Source organism: Anas platyrhynchos, chromosome 4 (genome assembly GCF_047663525.1).
Source record: "Anas platyrhynchos isolate ZD024472 breed Pekin duck chromosome 4, IASCAAS_PekinDuck_T2T, whole genome shotgun sequence".
Classification (NCBI taxonomy): domain Eukaryota; kingdom Metazoa; phylum Chordata; class Aves; order Anseriformes; family Anatidae; genus Anas; species Anas platyrhynchos.
The window spans coordinates 48339415-48355742 of NC_092590.1; the positions used below are offsets into that span (position 1 = coordinate 48339415).

The window sequence follows — 16328 nt, forward strand, 5'->3', positions numbered from 1 at the left end:
TTAAGCGGTTAGCACCGAGACTAATGTAAACAACTCACTTTTACTGCAAAAATTCACTGGCACCGTGCGTAATACCAAATCCAGAGGGACTACAGTTCTGCATCAGTTTTTCACTTAGTTGCAACAGCTCACTGGACCATCCTGCAGTTGGGAAAAAAAAATAAATCAAGAGTGTGCAGTACAAACAGTTTTTTAAAGGTGGCAGAGGATGACAGCCATGGTCGTTCCAGCTTCTGCTTTGTGGGATGAGATCCCCTATCCTAGGCTGACATTGCACTCATCTTACTCCTCTGAACATGATGTTTGCCGAGCTGTATAGACACAGCTGCTCCCTCGATCAAGGAAAATGCTTGATACAAGCAAAGAGTGCCACCTAAAGGCAAATGTGCTGAAGGCTCCGTGGTGAGCCAAATTCAGTGAGCCCTTCAGCATGTAAATCACCTGCTTGTTGCATTTCTTCTCCAGCCAGACTGACCTTGGACAGTTCATCCTGTACTTGATGGTCTGGAGCATTTCTTGGACAAAGCTAGTTCTACATTTTCAGTAAGTTTTCATTATTTTTTGTTTTCCAATAAAAGCTGTGTATGAAAGTGTGTAAACCCCTCCCTTTAGTGTAGGAGATAACAACAAGGTGCTCAGATGAGCAGTAGGTGATTGTGGCACTGAGCCAGTTCTGTGTGTGGGTAGATTTGGCCATCATTGATCTCTACAACATGATTTGGAGTTATTGAAGTAACAGTCCACCAAAAAAAAAAAATAACAAAAGAAATTATGTTTTAAGAATTTTCAACTGTCTGGTCTGCATCCAAACTGAAATTACACAACAAAAATTTCTTCCAAGATAATTTCCAAAGATATAGCTAAATAGATGTGCTAGGTAAGCGAGCATCTTTTCCCTTTAGTTAGCTCAGCCACGAGGCAGCAGTATAATGAGACACTGCTGTCATGCAGGGAAATGGCTTTGTGCTAAGTTCTTTTAACCACAAATCTCTGCTCCAGTTGTTTGGGTTTTGTTTGTCTTTTTATATCCACTTTTACAGATGGGCTTTCTCTGAACCATACCATGTGTGCAGTTTCTGGTAATTACTATACTTAACACAAAGCAATTCCCAAACAAGGATTTGTTGCTCATCTCAGCTTCCTGTTCTCTGAAGATTCGTCTTTGGTGAGCTCTGCTCTGGTGCTGTATGGGCTGTCTCCAGCCACTCCAGCTATACTCACGAGGCAATATAGATTAAAAATATATATATAGTGAAACTGGAAACTTAGGAGAAAAGAGGAAATACATATCTTAAATGGTAACTTTTTCTAAAAATTATATATTTAAAAAAAAAAAACTAAACACCATGGTATATCAATCTGTCATTGAGTCCATGTTTCCTGTGTTTAGTGGCTTTAGAGACTGACCGGTCTTATGTCCAGTGGGGTGTGTAATGCAGTAACATCTGTCTTGTTATCCAGGAACAACGTTTGTTGACTGCTCCTAGTACCACAAAACATACAGAGGTCAACCTTATCGTACTACTAATTATTCCTTGTAACAACTTCTTGTAGCAGTGGAAACAGTCAGGAGTGGCAGACTGAAGTTCAGAGAAATCAGACTTGACTACTGTGAGTAATGCTAATTTCAGCTAAGCTTTCCTTAAGATTTGTACAGTTGAGCCTGATGGTCCCATACAGAGTAAACAGTGTAATATTCTAGAAACCATAAATCTTGACAAGTGATGCAGTTTATATCTTCTGGTTTTAAGGTCTAGTGCGTTTCTTTATTAGGGGCTACTCTGTCAGCTTAGGAAATGAGCCCTCTTAAAGATAATAGCAGTCAGTAATTACCACATCTCTCACTTAACCATGTCAGAGGAGCTGCTTAAAATTATGATTACATCTAAATTCCTGTTACTTTGCCCTTAAGAAGTATTGCAAGTCAAGAAAAAAATACGTAGGTGATATTTAGTTAATATGCAGGTAACAGCTACACAATATATTAAGTGCACGAGGTGTTTTTGTTTGTTTGCTTGCTTGTTTCTTTGTTTTCCACAAAAGAAAATTAAATGGAAGAGCAGCAGTCAGAGCAGTATCAACTACCTCAAAAACTGCAATCAATTTTTCCAGATATCCCGACGAATTTATTTTTGTAAATCGGAATCTACTAAGTCCTGAGCCAAGCAATGAGTTTGTATCAGGTTTTTAAGTATGAATTACAAGCGTGTGTGTTTCATATGTCAGTAACTCTTATCACAATGCTGAATATACTCAAAGGCTACTTAAGTGAGTAAATGACGTCGTATATAGGCAGCAGTTGCTTTAAATTAGTGTGGTGTTTTGGAGAAATATCCCTGGAAACATTTTAGCACAATGGCTTGCCTTTTCTCTTTTTTCCACAACACTGAAACATGGCAATAGGCTTGCCCCCAGGTCACTGCACTGCAGAGGATATTTTACATTCTTTTCCTTTCATTCTTTCACTACGGAGGAGTTTGGTTGTCTCAATAGTAGTAACAAACTAATCTACTCTAGTGGCTTTTTTGCAATTACTCAAGTCTTCATACGAGAAGAGGTTGGATTTTTCTTTTAGGGGCTTTTATGTTGAAAGAAAATAAAGCAGGTTGTTAAGGAATGTGGGACTATAGTTTCAGCCAAGCTGTGCAATTAATCAGGACTAATGAACTGATACGCTACTGGACTGTTGAGCAGCCGGCTGAAACAGCCCTGACAGTGTAAGTAATCCAGCTCTGATGCTGCGTTCAGCGTTTTGAACTGATGAATGACCGCCTGACAGCCGTGCTGGCTACAGCCATCACTCTTTTAGGAAATACCTCATTTAGCGAGCACAATAGAACAAAGCCATACCTGCTAATTGGGAATGGTCTTACTGTAGCAATTGGATGTAAATAATACCAAAGCAGAGGCCGGGTTCAATAACACACGTGCTGCTGTAGTGCCAGGCTTTTGAGACTTCGTGTAAGATTAGTGCCCCTGAAACACATGCACACAGGCACATGGGTTTGCGCTGCAGAGGAGCAGTGGACTCCCCAGCATTTCTCTCCATGGCAGGAGGACTCTGTTTCTGCACAGATTTCTGAGAGCAATTGCTGGTGTGGGGGTAGTGGCCTTTGATGTCGGATAATTCGACTTGCAGGTTTTGCTTCAGTTGACATATGATGTTTTCCCTGGGGCTCAGTAATGTGAACTGGAATGTTTTTTTGTCACAGAGGCTAAGAACTGGTCTTTGGTTTGCCCGTGGGAGGGAGGCCTCCGCAAACAAACTCATACGGATTTCACCTACCCATCCAGATCGTTTCAAACCTAAAAGACCAAGGCAGGCAGCTCCGAGTCTGGGAAAGAAAATTACTATTCTTCAACTGAGCAGGACTTAAAATAGCAATTAAAAGGACTAACATGACGGTGATAAAAGTACAGGGTATGTACTCGTACCCTTTAAAGTTTAACCCATGTTCAGGCAAAACCTCCTCCACTGCCTAAGAGGAAATCTGGCAGAAGGAGGTCAGCATCAAGGTCAAACTTTATATACAGATGGAGGCAGAGAAAGAAACTGTTTAACAGCTGAGACTAAATGTAATTATTTTCTGGAAAATAACTGAAGAAATAGCAACTGAAGCAATTTTGGCTTGTTTTTTGTTAGTATTGATTGTAACTGATTTTTTTCTGGCCTGAGAGGGAGGTTAGAGCAGTGCAGTAAGAGTGTAAGAGTGCGAGAACCCCATCCTCTTCTCTGCTCCCAGCTCCTGGAACTTCCACTCCAAGTACCACCAGATTTTTCAGAAAAGTAAACTCATTTCAGGAAATTTCTTATTTATGTCTCCTGTCCTGTATTAGTTATATTTTTAGAAGGGAGGGGGAGGAAGGACACTGTATAGATTTTAAAGTTCCTCCGTATGAACAAATACTCCATGTATGATTGAAAATAAAAGCGAGTCTTTGAAATCTGAGCCATAGTATGGGCTGCTTTATAGACTTTTACCTCATGAACACCACCTCTTTAAGAGTACTATTATTATCAAATGCAGCACAACCATGTTTGGGGATTGCCCACAGGAGAATAGCCAAGCAAATAAAAAAATTCTGCCTTGTAATTCAGAGATACTGGACGCAATGCAGTTCTATGACTCTGTATTGTGCAGGTACTCTGGGTGGTGGTGAGCATTAGATATGACAAGGTTTTCAGCTACTTCCTTCACTTCAGTTGAAGACTGAGTAATATGTTGATCGAATACACTGAATTTGCTGCCAGGATTAATTCTGCTAGGTTTTTTTCTAATACTTAGGTATTCAAGAACAGCATAAAAATATTAGCTATCCTTTAGTACGTGGATTACAACTGTTTCTCTAATTACTCAAATTGATTTGCAACCACAGCCCTGAGGATAAACTTTGTTTTTACTCTAGAGATTGCTCATCGTTTTTACATAAAGCTATAACCTTTATTTATTGACAGATTAAATTAAAACAGAAATGGGAAGGTACTCTGATAAAAAGCAAAGTGCTTTTCATGCTGTATCCTGGACGCTAGTCTTCTTGCAATTTTATTTAGAATACTAGATAAGAGTGAAACATCCCCTTTCCAACAGTGTCTGAAGTTTCAACACCGTCAGGATTTTCCTTCAGGTGATAAAAGTTTAATTAAGTTTTATGGAATGAAGTCCAAAACACATTAGACTTTGATAAAATAAATCCTATGGTTTTAAAAAGTGACATTGCATTGATATATATTTAGGCTGTCAGGATGCCCATTTTGTTATCTATTGTGTGCTCCCATTTTACTGTCTTAAGAGTGCTGCCACACATTGAAGTTTGCCACTTGCATAAATGCTACTGCTCTTTTCTTATTGTCAGCGCCCCATGACTCCTCATGTCTTACTGAAAATGCTACAAATCAGGACTGGCTATCTGTAAACAAACCCTAAACACATAACTTCAAAATGCAGCTTCCTAAACTGACAACTTAACTTCCTCAGAAGGCTGCATCTCCATTCAAAGGCATGTGCAGAACACTAAACATCTGCATCTCCTCCATCTGTTTTATAAAGAATAAGAAAATGTCAAAACCAGGGATAATAAGATGTCCACTAAGGAACATCTGCTATGGTCATGATGCAATTTTTTATTATCCTGCACCCAGTCTGAATTAAAATTTGCACAGGCCTCCCTGTATTTAAGAACCTGTAAAGCAGAATATTAATTTATTATCAATATAAAAAGATTAATTACATTCCTACAGCATGGAATAAATAGAGTTGAGAGTTGTTATTGTTTAATTCAACTCTGAATGCTGAGCTGTGCAGAATAGCAAGAGACTGAAAGTAAATGTATCTATAAAGAAAGTCAAAGCTAGTCCAAAGAAAATTGATGTATAAACATTTCACAGTGATGTCAGAATTTCTCATGTTTCACTCTAAACAAGTAATTCTGCAGGGCAGAAGGGAAGAGGAGGCTTCCAAAAATGGGGTATCTGTTAAAGGTTTGGCTGATACAAACACAGTGCATGTTGGGATGGTAACAATCTAGCGCTTTCCTCGACAAGCCTTTCTGCTTAGTGGTAAATTCCAGGTTTTCAGCCATGCTCATCTGTTTACTTAAATAACATTACGGGACCTTGATTTTGGTGAGAACTGTGCTATTCCAGAAGGCTGTCTGTTCTGATGTTTTGAAGGAGCCAGGGGTTTTGGTCACAGCGTGCATGCTTATGGCATGACAACTGTGCCAAGAAGGTACTGTTCCACTGCAAATACTCAGAGGGTATTATCCAAAATATAAAACAGTCCAACACCCACGCATACAGATGGCAAAACAGACTGAAAGATTCAGTAACATGCTAAATCCATGTGCATTTCTGATTTTGTTCATTATTTGTTTTAACAGTCAGAGAAAAAATGTCCAGGGTGAAAAGGCAGCTGCTTTGTTTTTTTCCAGGGCAGAACAACGTGCATCCGACCACAGTCCCATGCGTAAAGAATACCTTTCAGTTCTGCAGCATGGCCAAGACAACGCCAACAAAGTCAGATGAGATTCAGATTTCTTAAACCATCTGTGGAAAGAGAGTAGTTGTGCAGTGAAGTGTGTTCTTGGGCTACACAAGAGTATGCACAGTGTCAAGCCAGTCCTAAGTGGGCAGTATTCTAAAATAGCTGTTTCAGGATTATTGCTTGGCCAGTATTCTGGAATAGAAAGCACTTCAACAGTGCAGTAAAAAAATATCCTCTGGACCCCCTGTTGGTAATAATTACCCAACAAGGTAACAAGGACTTCACTCGGAGCATTAGCAGGTACAGTTAATCAGTGCAGCCCCACTGACTTCAGCGTATTTATGGCAGCATCAGTAAATGTTCTTGCTTGCAACATCTCCCTTCATTGCATTTCATTTTCTAGAACCGAATATTTCTAGCCACACTCCCTGTGTTTAATAACGTACACGAACATTGTAAGTACTAGTTAAGAAAATGGAATAATGGCACTTGCAGTGGTGTATACAAATGCTCTTAAAGGAAACAAAAACTGATATGACATTTTCAAGGTCAAAAATCAAGTCATCTGCTACTGCGAGGGGTAAGTCTCTTTTCTTCTGAGGGTAAGTTTCAAAAGCAGATGATGATGTTGCTGTGTTGGGGACACCAATTGTCAGTCAGTCAGCTTCAGTGAAATCTCCTGGACCAGGAACTGGACTGCAGTGGGTCAAGAGAAAGTAAATGCATACAGCCCAAATGCCTGCTGATGAGTTAGTGGTTCATGCATACGGTATTTTTCAATTTATGAAGACCTCCCTATGCCTTTTTGTGTGTGTTATTTCTGCCCTTGAAACACAAGGATAACTCTAACTAAAGGACTTCGTAAGAAAAAATCCTTCCCCACACAGTGGAATTTTGGAAGGAATTCCTCTTTTTTCTGTGTTTTCCAAATCACTTACTGAGATTGCTTTGATTTTCCCTTGTTTTTCTGCACAAGTACTTTTCTTCTGAGTACTACTTTATGCATCGTGATTCTTGGTGAACTCAGAGCACAACAAGCAATATATATATTTTTTTCTCAATTGTTAGGTACATCTGCTTTTAGCCCCCAAATTTGGGTTGTCTACTCATGGAGCAGAAACCACAGCATTTGACTTGGGTGTGCAGTCACTTAGTCTGCTTGAATAATTCTGACGACTGAATAAGTAAACAATACTTGTTTTGAACATACATGAGCCGTCTTCAGGCTCATGTTTATTTATACACACGACTGATCAGACGAATTAGAAAATAAGTTCACAATTTACATGCTGCAGAATCACAAAACAGAGAGCAGACTTCTCCAGCTAAATACTTTGGCAACTTTTGAGCTTATGTACTTTCAATTCTCAGACTTGTTCTACTTACTGGGTAAGTTTCTTGAGCACTGCTGGCAGAAACTAGCCTACTGTCAAAAAGAAGATAGCTGATTGGTATTAAAATCATGTAATGTCACATCTGCTTCTTTTTAGGAAAAGGAAAATCTATGGTGAGATGATGGCACCACTGGATGGAAAACAAACAAACAAAAAAGTCTCTTGTATAAAATAATGTCAAGCTTGCTTATATAAAATACACTGTTCCTATTGGTATAAGGCAGCCATAACAGCACTGTTTTTAAAAATACCAATATATTTCTATAGGAAGAGGGAAAAGTTCTTCAAATTTTCAGTGACTCCTGATAAACTTATTTGCCATAATTCAGGTTTTGACGTCCACTCTTAGGCAGCCTAAAAATGTGGCTACTCTCCTCTGGTGATTTCATATATAATGTTATTCCTACAGCTATTTAGCAATTATAAGCTCATTTAGATTAAAATAAAAAATGAAAATTACATTCTTTCCTACTTTGTTGCCTGCGTGTACGTAATATATGGTTAAGTTCGCTTGTCTAAGTCTGCATATGATAAGCCTTGGAGACAATACTTCTATTTAAAAGTGGTAAAGGAAATAATTGATGCCAAATAGTTTCCTGTAATAGAAAAGACTTCCTTCCCCCCAAACAAATCTAGCGAAAGGCTGCAGATTCAAAGCCCCCTTATCTGAAGCTTCATTTTGAACTGTCATGTTAAGCAGGTAAGTCAATAACAGACTTGGTCACAGTGAGTTTGCATGCATCCCCTTGGTTTTCATTTTTATTTTTTAACAGGAAACTAATAGAGTGTGCTAGACGTTTTGTTTCACTTTTTTTTTTTCCCCTATTGTTTTAATGTTTCTCCTTTTTTTTTTTTTTGTTCTACTGGTTGAATGAAAGCTGGCCAGCTTCTGCCTCCATCTATGAGACTTCAAGTCAAGACTCACCAGGGTCTTTCAATGATGACAACTCCTTCATGTACTAGCACTTTTCAGAATGCTGGACAAATACTGTTTCACGGGGAAGCCTCACAGCATTAAAGGTATGTATAAATTAACCTTCGTCAACTTTCCCAGTTCATTTCTGGCTAATTACAGTCCACTCACACAGAAGGATGTCCCCATTTGGCCTGAGAGCAGGAGCAGTCAAGGTTGTGACAGCTCACACCCTGCTTTTATTGACAGCAAACTCTCTGTTGCGGGATAACTGCTGCCTACAACATTGGTGTTGAGCTCTGGTTCTCCAAAATCCTTTGCACTGACTCTCGAGAGGACCGTTTGCTACTGATGGTCTGCAGAAAGTGCAAAGCGTCTGCACTAACAAAGAACAACCTCTGTCCAGGTATACGAAAAGTTCAGAGCTGGGGTGAAATGAAGGAAATAAGGACTGCATGCAATGGCAGAACATGAAAATATGTGTAGTCAGGGAAAGCCGGAGCCGTTACAGAAATGGTCTATCACTATGCAAGGCATAGTCCTTAGCAGGACAGAAAAATGCAGTAAGTAGAAAATGTACTACTGCTCTGTTTCTAAGCCTGAAAATAGTCTGTTCATCATGAAGTTGTCAAAGTACTTATCAATGGAGAACCTTTGCTACATGAGGATCAGAAAATATGTTGTGGAAAAACATATGCCATTTTTTTCTCCAGAAGTAATGGCAGTTTCCCTGTTCTGACCTCAAGCAGATCCACTACGATATGCATCACGGGGTACTACATGTTATTTGTACTCATGTGGTCCAAGTAATAAGAGCACTCCATTAATGACAACCTCTGTACGTCTTTCCTCCAGCTCTGACTGGTAATGTGGTTATGCTTTATGATCACGGCATGCTATGATTTGAATATATCCCATTGATATATTCTGCGTTCATGGTAAGTGCGTGTTTCTTGGGGCACAATTATTTTCTGTCTCCCTGCACTGTGATAAATTTCAAAGAGATGTGGACAACGCAACCAAATCCTAGTACAAGAAACAGAAAAAAAAAAAAAAATGTGTTTTCTGCTTAAACACTTGAAATTGAACACTTGAAAAAGCTCCTTTGAGAACTATCATTTTAGAATGAGATTGTTCTTCGCACTGGTGGTAACAAGACAGAAGGAGCAGCTATGGCCTGAATTCTTACCTCTTTAGGGTGCGTGTGCTGTCCCAGATGGGTGGTACAGGAGCATTTGGTGGTTTTGCTGTTATACAGCCTCAGTCTCTGTTCAGTGTTGATGCTGTGCTACGGACTGCTGTTGTCTGAGGAAAGAGGAGCTCTGTCGGTATGCCGTTGTTGCCTGAGAAAAGAGGATGCATAAAGGGCTTGATGATGCTATAAAAAGGAAGGTAGCACCATGTGACATTGCATTGGTTCACTGTATATTGTTATTTGTTGCATTAATGCATCTGGCTATCATGGCATGTTTAATGACAAAGACTGAACGTAATTGACATCAGATCCATTCCATGACTGAGAAGTAGTTACTGCAATTAGTCATGTGATAAGTATACCTGGAACATTTTATGCTTGGATTCTTTAAAATATAAGCTGCCAAAGAGTATGAGGTACGGTTTCTTTGATTTTCTTAGGTGGCATTGGTAAACTGGTTACGTTGGTGTCAAGCTAAAGAGTTTCAAACTCAGAACGATAACAGTTGCTCAAAAAATCAGAACGTTTTTGCATGCTGACTCTGCCTGTATGTACTAGGTTCTATTGCAAATGTAGCCTGAAATGCTCCTTGCATGCAATGCCCTGTAATTTATAAATGTGCTGCGTAAAGATTTTATTTAAAAGGATAAACTCGTGGTTCCACCATAAGGAAGTAGTTTACAAAGAAGCCCTTTGAAATTTAAATAAGACAGTCTTCTACCTGACAATCTCCACAGTTGCAGGGAGAAAAGGGTATGTTTTATATTCAAAGTAGCGCAGGACGTATTATGAAAGGTAGGGAAGTGAAAACAGATGAGTAACTACTGCTATGTGTAGCCAGAAGAAAACCTACCAGCAATTAAGCAGGAGGCAGATTCCTTCTGGACTACCAGCTCTTCTGTAGGAAGAGCATGAGAGTGGAAGTCAAAACACATCGTCTCGAGTGCCAGTGCCTTGCACCGGGTTTCCTGTGTAACCCAGAAAATGTCAGGTCACACCTGGGTTCTTCCTCTTTGGAAATGTGAATAGTATTACCTTACCTTACGTGAGATTTAGCATATTAGTGTAGGAACTGCTTTGAAAGTTTCAAGAGGCAGGAGCTACAGCAGTGAGAATATTATCATGCATACAATGACACATGAAATGATACAATTGGAACTGTAAAGTCAGAATTGAAAATTAAGTACTTAATTAACGCTCAACGCACGTTGTCAAGTGTTCCCTTCACAGGATATCAGACAATAATGTGGCTTTTAGGAAGCAGAAACTTTTCCAAGGGCGTGTTTCTATTGCAAGCTGTTTTCCGTCTCTGCTTGTTCTAAAAGTAATTTATGACCAGGGGATACTGAAGAAATTTCTCTTTAGGGTTAATGACTGTTATGCGTTCTGTTAAGCTTTCCAGCTCTAGAAATACATAGTACAACAGCAACATAAAAAGCACAGGCTGTCCAACATACTGCTTCATACTTCAAAATAATTTCCAGTTAACAAAGCAGTAAAATGCCACTAGGAGAAGCAATGTAATGAAGCTAAATACAACTAGGAAAGAAGTTTCTTAAAATGATCCACATGAAAAATGTAATTATTTTAATCACCAGAGTCAATGTGGAACTTCTACAGATGTTCACACACAATTCACATTGAAGTCCACTAGTGGTTGACATACTCGGTATGTCTATGATATGATATGTATTACTGAAAATAAAACTTATAGAATTAGAGGGATGCCCCGTACTCTGTGTGCAGAGTTCACCTCTTTAAAAAGAGCCTTGATTTATAAGTTGTGAGATCAAAACTAGCTGGTAAGGGCTTGCAAGAAAAGTAACATTACCATGGCAGCTTGGTGATAGTAAGCAATTAGGAAGTAAATGTGAAGTCTTGAAACAATGCCTGCACAAATGTATAGACATGCAGTTATTCCAATACAATTAAAAGTAACCCAATTCAGTAGGCAAAAATTGTGTGGAAAAGCTGTAGCTTCTCCAGTTGAAATCAGTCCCTTTAGTTTGACAATATAAATTTTGATTAATTAAGAAAACAACAACAAAAAACACCTAACAACATCATAATCAGATATCCCAGCCAATGAGTGACTTTTTAAAAGCTTGTATTTGTACAAGTCAAAAAACGTATACTAAAATAAGCCTTTTTCTTATACAGGAACACAGAGGCATTTCTTAGGAAAGAGCAAGTTTTTGGTAAAAGTAATTCACAACTTGTTACAACAGATGTGAGTAGAAGCACAAATGACAGTAGATTGTACCATATATGGGTGAAAAAATTATCTCCTCTAGAGTCAGATTATGGTCGCTGTAACATGAGTATAAATTTGGAGTATAACTCTGCTGTAATTCCCCAGATTTCTGTGTAAATACTCTAGTGGAACTGAGAATAGCAACATGCAAAATGAGAACTATACCTTTAAGAGATTTGCAGACAGAAGAGATTTTGGTGAACATGGAATTACATTCTGGCACCATTAAAGGGAGTACACCATTTCTAAGGCATCAGCAGAATTCAGCAGAAAAATTTAGGTGACTAGACTTACCAATCTCAACAGCTCAGTGTAAAAGTGTAACAAAAAAAGTGCACAAATGCTTTTCTGAATCTACATATCAGATTGTTTGCCTGCAGAGATTCACTTACTAAAACTGTCATTGTGCAACTTTTCTTGCAGGACACCAAAATCAGAAATAAGGATGACCACCAAATGATGGAATCTACCACCAGGTAAGCAGGCTTTCTGGTTGACGTGTGAGTACCGAAGATCACTGCAAAATATAAAGCTGACATTTGTGCAAAGAAGGTCATTATTCATTTAATGGAAATAGGAAGCTCTTACCATGTTCAACACATTTCTGCTACCACTTCCACACAGGATGATGCTAAGTTGCGGCGCAGCAGTAGAGCGATGTGCTTAGTGAAGATAAACACAGTGCTTTTAGATTTTGGACAGCTGCAGCAAAAGAATATTCTGAATCCAAGTTGTCTGCCTGGCCTTTAAAATTTGGTCATCTGAAAGTCATTAATTATGGAATTAATAGAAACATTTCAATTTGGGAAAAAAATCTGTCTTTTCTCCCCCCACCCTCTGCTTGTCTAGACTCAGCTCTGTCTTTCCACACAATCTCGCTACTGTTATGCGAGAGCCTTTTCTTCCAAATAGGCTGGAGTCTGGGATGGCCTTTGTGCATTTCCCAGCCTCGGTGACCCTTCATCTCATTTCAAATCTCAAATAAAAACAACTCCTTTTCTCCTCCTCTCCCTATACATTTTAATGTCTCTCTTCCGCTGCTCTGATTTAACTCTTGACTGTAATATTCCCAAACAAAACCTTCATTAAGATAGACTCCAAAGCTGAATGCAGGAAGGACCTGTTTGAACAAGTAGTTTCTGTCTGGGCAAGATTGTTCTCTACCATATATTTACAACTGTTTCAACCAGTCTGCTTTTAAGTATCTACAGCTAATTAGATTCTGAATATTAGATTTTCTCCAAGATTATCCTTGAGAGCTGTAAGACTTACCATAGGAGAGATTTTCCTAGTAAAATCTATTTTTTTTTTCTTAGCTGGTACATACGTAACTATAATCCCAAATATGTTTCAGGTCTCTTTTCTGCAATTGTACTGCTGTAGAGCCTGTGAGCACACTTGAAATCTCTTTGACATCTGCCTACAAGGAAGGTTTCATTACAGGTAGGGAGCCAAAATTACTTTCTTTCTCACAGTGGCATTCAGCCTCATCAAATGTTTGTAGCTCTGTCCCTTGATTGTCATTTAGCTGAAGAATATAAAAATGGCTAACATTTTGAAAGGGATTTGTGCATGAAGCTGCCAAACTTCAGACACCATTGTTGAGTGCTTTTGGAAAATAGGTTCCTGTTTGGGCACCAGAACTGGGAGACGCCCAGAATTAATTGTCACTTTTGAAAATCCCAGACAGTCACTGCACTTAAATCTTGATCCTTCTCAGAGATTTAATCTTTCTTGTATGTATTTCTTTTTGCTGCTTCCTTCTCAGCCACTCAGTTCAGTTGTTTAGGATCTTTCTGATACTGCAAGGACAACACATCACAGAGTCTAAGTAAAAAAGAAGGTGCTTTGCTGACCAAGAACTTGTGTGTGAATTGCCCTAAGATGCAGCTCAGTTAGGCTTTCCTTTTAAATGGTTTTTGTTAGTTGCAAAATGTGCATGGTTAGACTTAGTCTTCCTCTAAACTGACCTTTAAAAGTACACTGGAGCATGCTAAACAATTTTTGACTCCCCAGTTACCCATGAGCATGAGATTAAGGGAGGGTGCTGGTTTATGTACAGGTTTTGTCCTGATACATAGCCAAGGTGTGGCCAGACATGTCCCAAACCAGGAACATGGAGGTGCTCTTGACTCCCCCAGTTGAGACATATAGAAAGGCACACCTGTTTATTAAGGAGGTTTCAACAAGAAGAACAAATAATGTGATTTGGCATCTTTTTTTCTAGGCAATGATGTACTACGCTATGCAAAAGCACTGAGTAAACGATGCAAGGGTTTGAGGTGGAATAATTGGGGTATATTTATTTGCCAGATACTCTGTGCAGAAGTTAAAGTTTTGTAGATGTGGCTAGCATAGAAACTTCCTCTGAACAGCTAAGGAAAAAGTCACGCTCTGGAATCTATTAAGTTAAGTGCTGGCATTGTCAGTCTTCCCGGTAAATATACATAGCGTTCACAATAAATGACAGAAATACCACCCCGACAAAAGCCATTGCGTTTTTCCACAGTGGAGACAGTCCAAGGCGTCAGTCTTTGTGCACAATGTGTCGTCTTTCTTTTAGTCAGTGATATAAGAAGTCTCTAAAGCTACAGCAACGCTTTTCATGTATTTGCATCCCTGTAAAATGCATAGTAGGTAAAGATGGAAATCATATTTTCCATTGATCCTAAGCTCCAAGTTTCCTTGTTTGAGATAGTTAATTAAAAATAAAAATTAAAATTAAATAGTCTAATGAGATAATCGTTAAGGTATTCACACGCATTTACAAGGCTAAGAAAAACAGTGTCCCAAACAGATGCTTATTAGTAGGATAAAGAACAAGGAACTAAATCTTGTTTAGAGGAAAGTAAATTACAATCAAATTTGCAGTCTTTTAAGAGAGGTGACTTTTGGGGGAGGAGGCTGCTTTATTCAGAGACATTGTAGTACAAGAAGGTAATATTGCCTTATTACGTAGGCTGGGCTTTAACACATCTGTAAGTCCTGTCTAACTCATTACATTTACCCCAAGCAATAATGTGTCTTTGCAAAAAACATTTCCCTACAAAGAGACCTTTCTATGCCCCATTTTCAAACAAGGTAAAAAAGATTATACAGTAACTTATCAACTATAAATTGACCTGAAGCATACAAGCAGAGTTTGGGGATAAAATCTACTGCATATCGTCAACATCCTTTAAAAAAAATAAAAATATAAAATCTTCTCTCAGTAAGAGACTAACCTGTAGAATGAGGAGGTGGGCCCTTGCCGTGAAAATGTATAAATGTACAGAGACCAAAATGAGCTTTCTTCTTGTTTGCGAGGTGTATAACAATATAGTGAGTTCACCTTAAAATGTAAATAGATAGTTATCAACTTAAGAAACTTGTATTACAAGAAAACAGTATTTAAATTACATAACTAACATCTCAGATTACTGTAGTCTCTTAAAATGTTAATTAGCTCTACCATTCATTCTTACATTTATTATGACTTACACAAAGTCAGTGACACTATTACTTATGGCAGACTCACTTTCATATTGAGCCCTTAATGCTGCCGTTAGCACAAAGGAATTTGTATTTAACGACGAAACACTCACGGCAAAGCATTTTATTTGCTCTCAAGTAATCGTTTCCACACAAATGTCTCAGGAGAAAAAAAACACCTTCTCTTGACCATCATTCTGAAGGAAGTTTATTGGAAATAAGTGAAACGGGGGTGTTTTTGGCACCTGAGCTGCTGGTCTGTCATGGCCGCCCGCCTGAGAGGAGCCCGCCATGAGGCACCTCAGAGGCGCTCCAAGATGGCTCCAGCCACCAACATCGCCCTCAGCACGGGTCAAGAAGGCAGCTTTCTGAGGGAACTTCACCTCCCCGAGCAGGCCTTCTCACCAGAATATGTCTGATGTGCTAAAAAGGAACGGCCATGTTGGAAAACTGGGCCTAATTTTTTATTTATTTATTTATTTATTTTTGACCAATTTAGCTATGCTGGAGCTGATGGTTGTCTCCCTCCTTTCACCTTCCCTTCGCTACCTCCAGAGCCTACAGGGCGCGTCGAGCATCAGCGCTACCATTTTATGGACCCAGAACCGAGGTAACTGTTAAAAAATAATAAAAAAATAAAAATAAAAAAGGAGGGGGGGGCAGAGAAGGGCAGCTGGGGCTAAGCGCAGGTTGCCGTTAGCGGCGCCACGGCTGCGCCAGTCCTCAGGTTACCTCCTGCGTGAGCCTGTGCGAGCAGCTCCCCGCCGCCTCGGGGGCGTGAGGGAAGGAGGGCGGCGGCTGGCGGCGGGCAGCGCTGAAGGGAGGAGAAGAGGAGGAGGAGAAGGGAGGAGCGTGGCTGTGCCCGCCCCTCAGCGCCGTGAGGGAGCGGGGCGCCGCGGGAGGAGATGCTGCTGCTGCGCCCTGCCGGCCTCCCCCCGCTGCCTCCCCGCCGCCGTCGGCCGCACGGCTCCGCCAGCGCTGCTCAGGGCTCCTCGCCTCCGACGCCCTGAAGGCGGCCGGTAAGTGCGCGGCCCCCGTGAGGAGGAGGAGGAGGAAGGCTGCACAAAGCTGGGAGGGCTCCGAGTCCCAGCCCCACTCGCTTTGAGGGCCCTGGGAG

At 39.9% G+C, this 16328-nt stretch overlaps 1 protein-coding gene and 1 long non-coding RNA gene across 11 annotated transcripts in view; one reads left to right on the plus strand and one right to left on the minus strand.

Moving 5' to 3' along the window:
* LOC113841886 (uncharacterized) overlaps positions 1-16328 on the minus strand; it is a 35281-nt gene that overhangs the window by 18625 nt on the left and 328 nt on the right. For 3 of the 10 annotated variants that reach the window (XR_011809158.1, XR_011809156.1, XR_005265362.2), the window contains exons 1-6: positions 15944-16081; positions 14965-15071; positions 12329-12501; positions 9481-9634; positions 1408-1483; positions 39-141 (exon numbers count right to left, since the gene is read on the minus strand). This is a non-coding gene — a long non-coding RNA (uncharacterized lncRNA). Of the gene's footprint in view, positions 1-38; positions 142-1407; positions 1484-2850; positions 2977-5977; positions 6047-9480; positions 9635-12328; positions 12502-13012; positions 14360-14964; positions 15072-15456; positions 15826-15943; positions 16084-16328 lie in introns of those variants that run through there. The other 7 variants (XR_011809160.1, XR_005265361.2, XR_011809159.1 and 4 more) reach the window with 6 other exon arrangements.
* PTPN13 (protein tyrosine phosphatase non-receptor type 13) overlaps positions 16076-16328 on the plus strand; it is a 109892-nt gene continuing 109639 nt past the window's right edge. The window contains exon 1 of the mRNA XM_027456958.3: positions 16076-16230. The gene's annotated coding sequence lies outside the window, so the exon portion shown is untranslated. The remainder of the gene's footprint in view (positions 16231-16328) is intronic.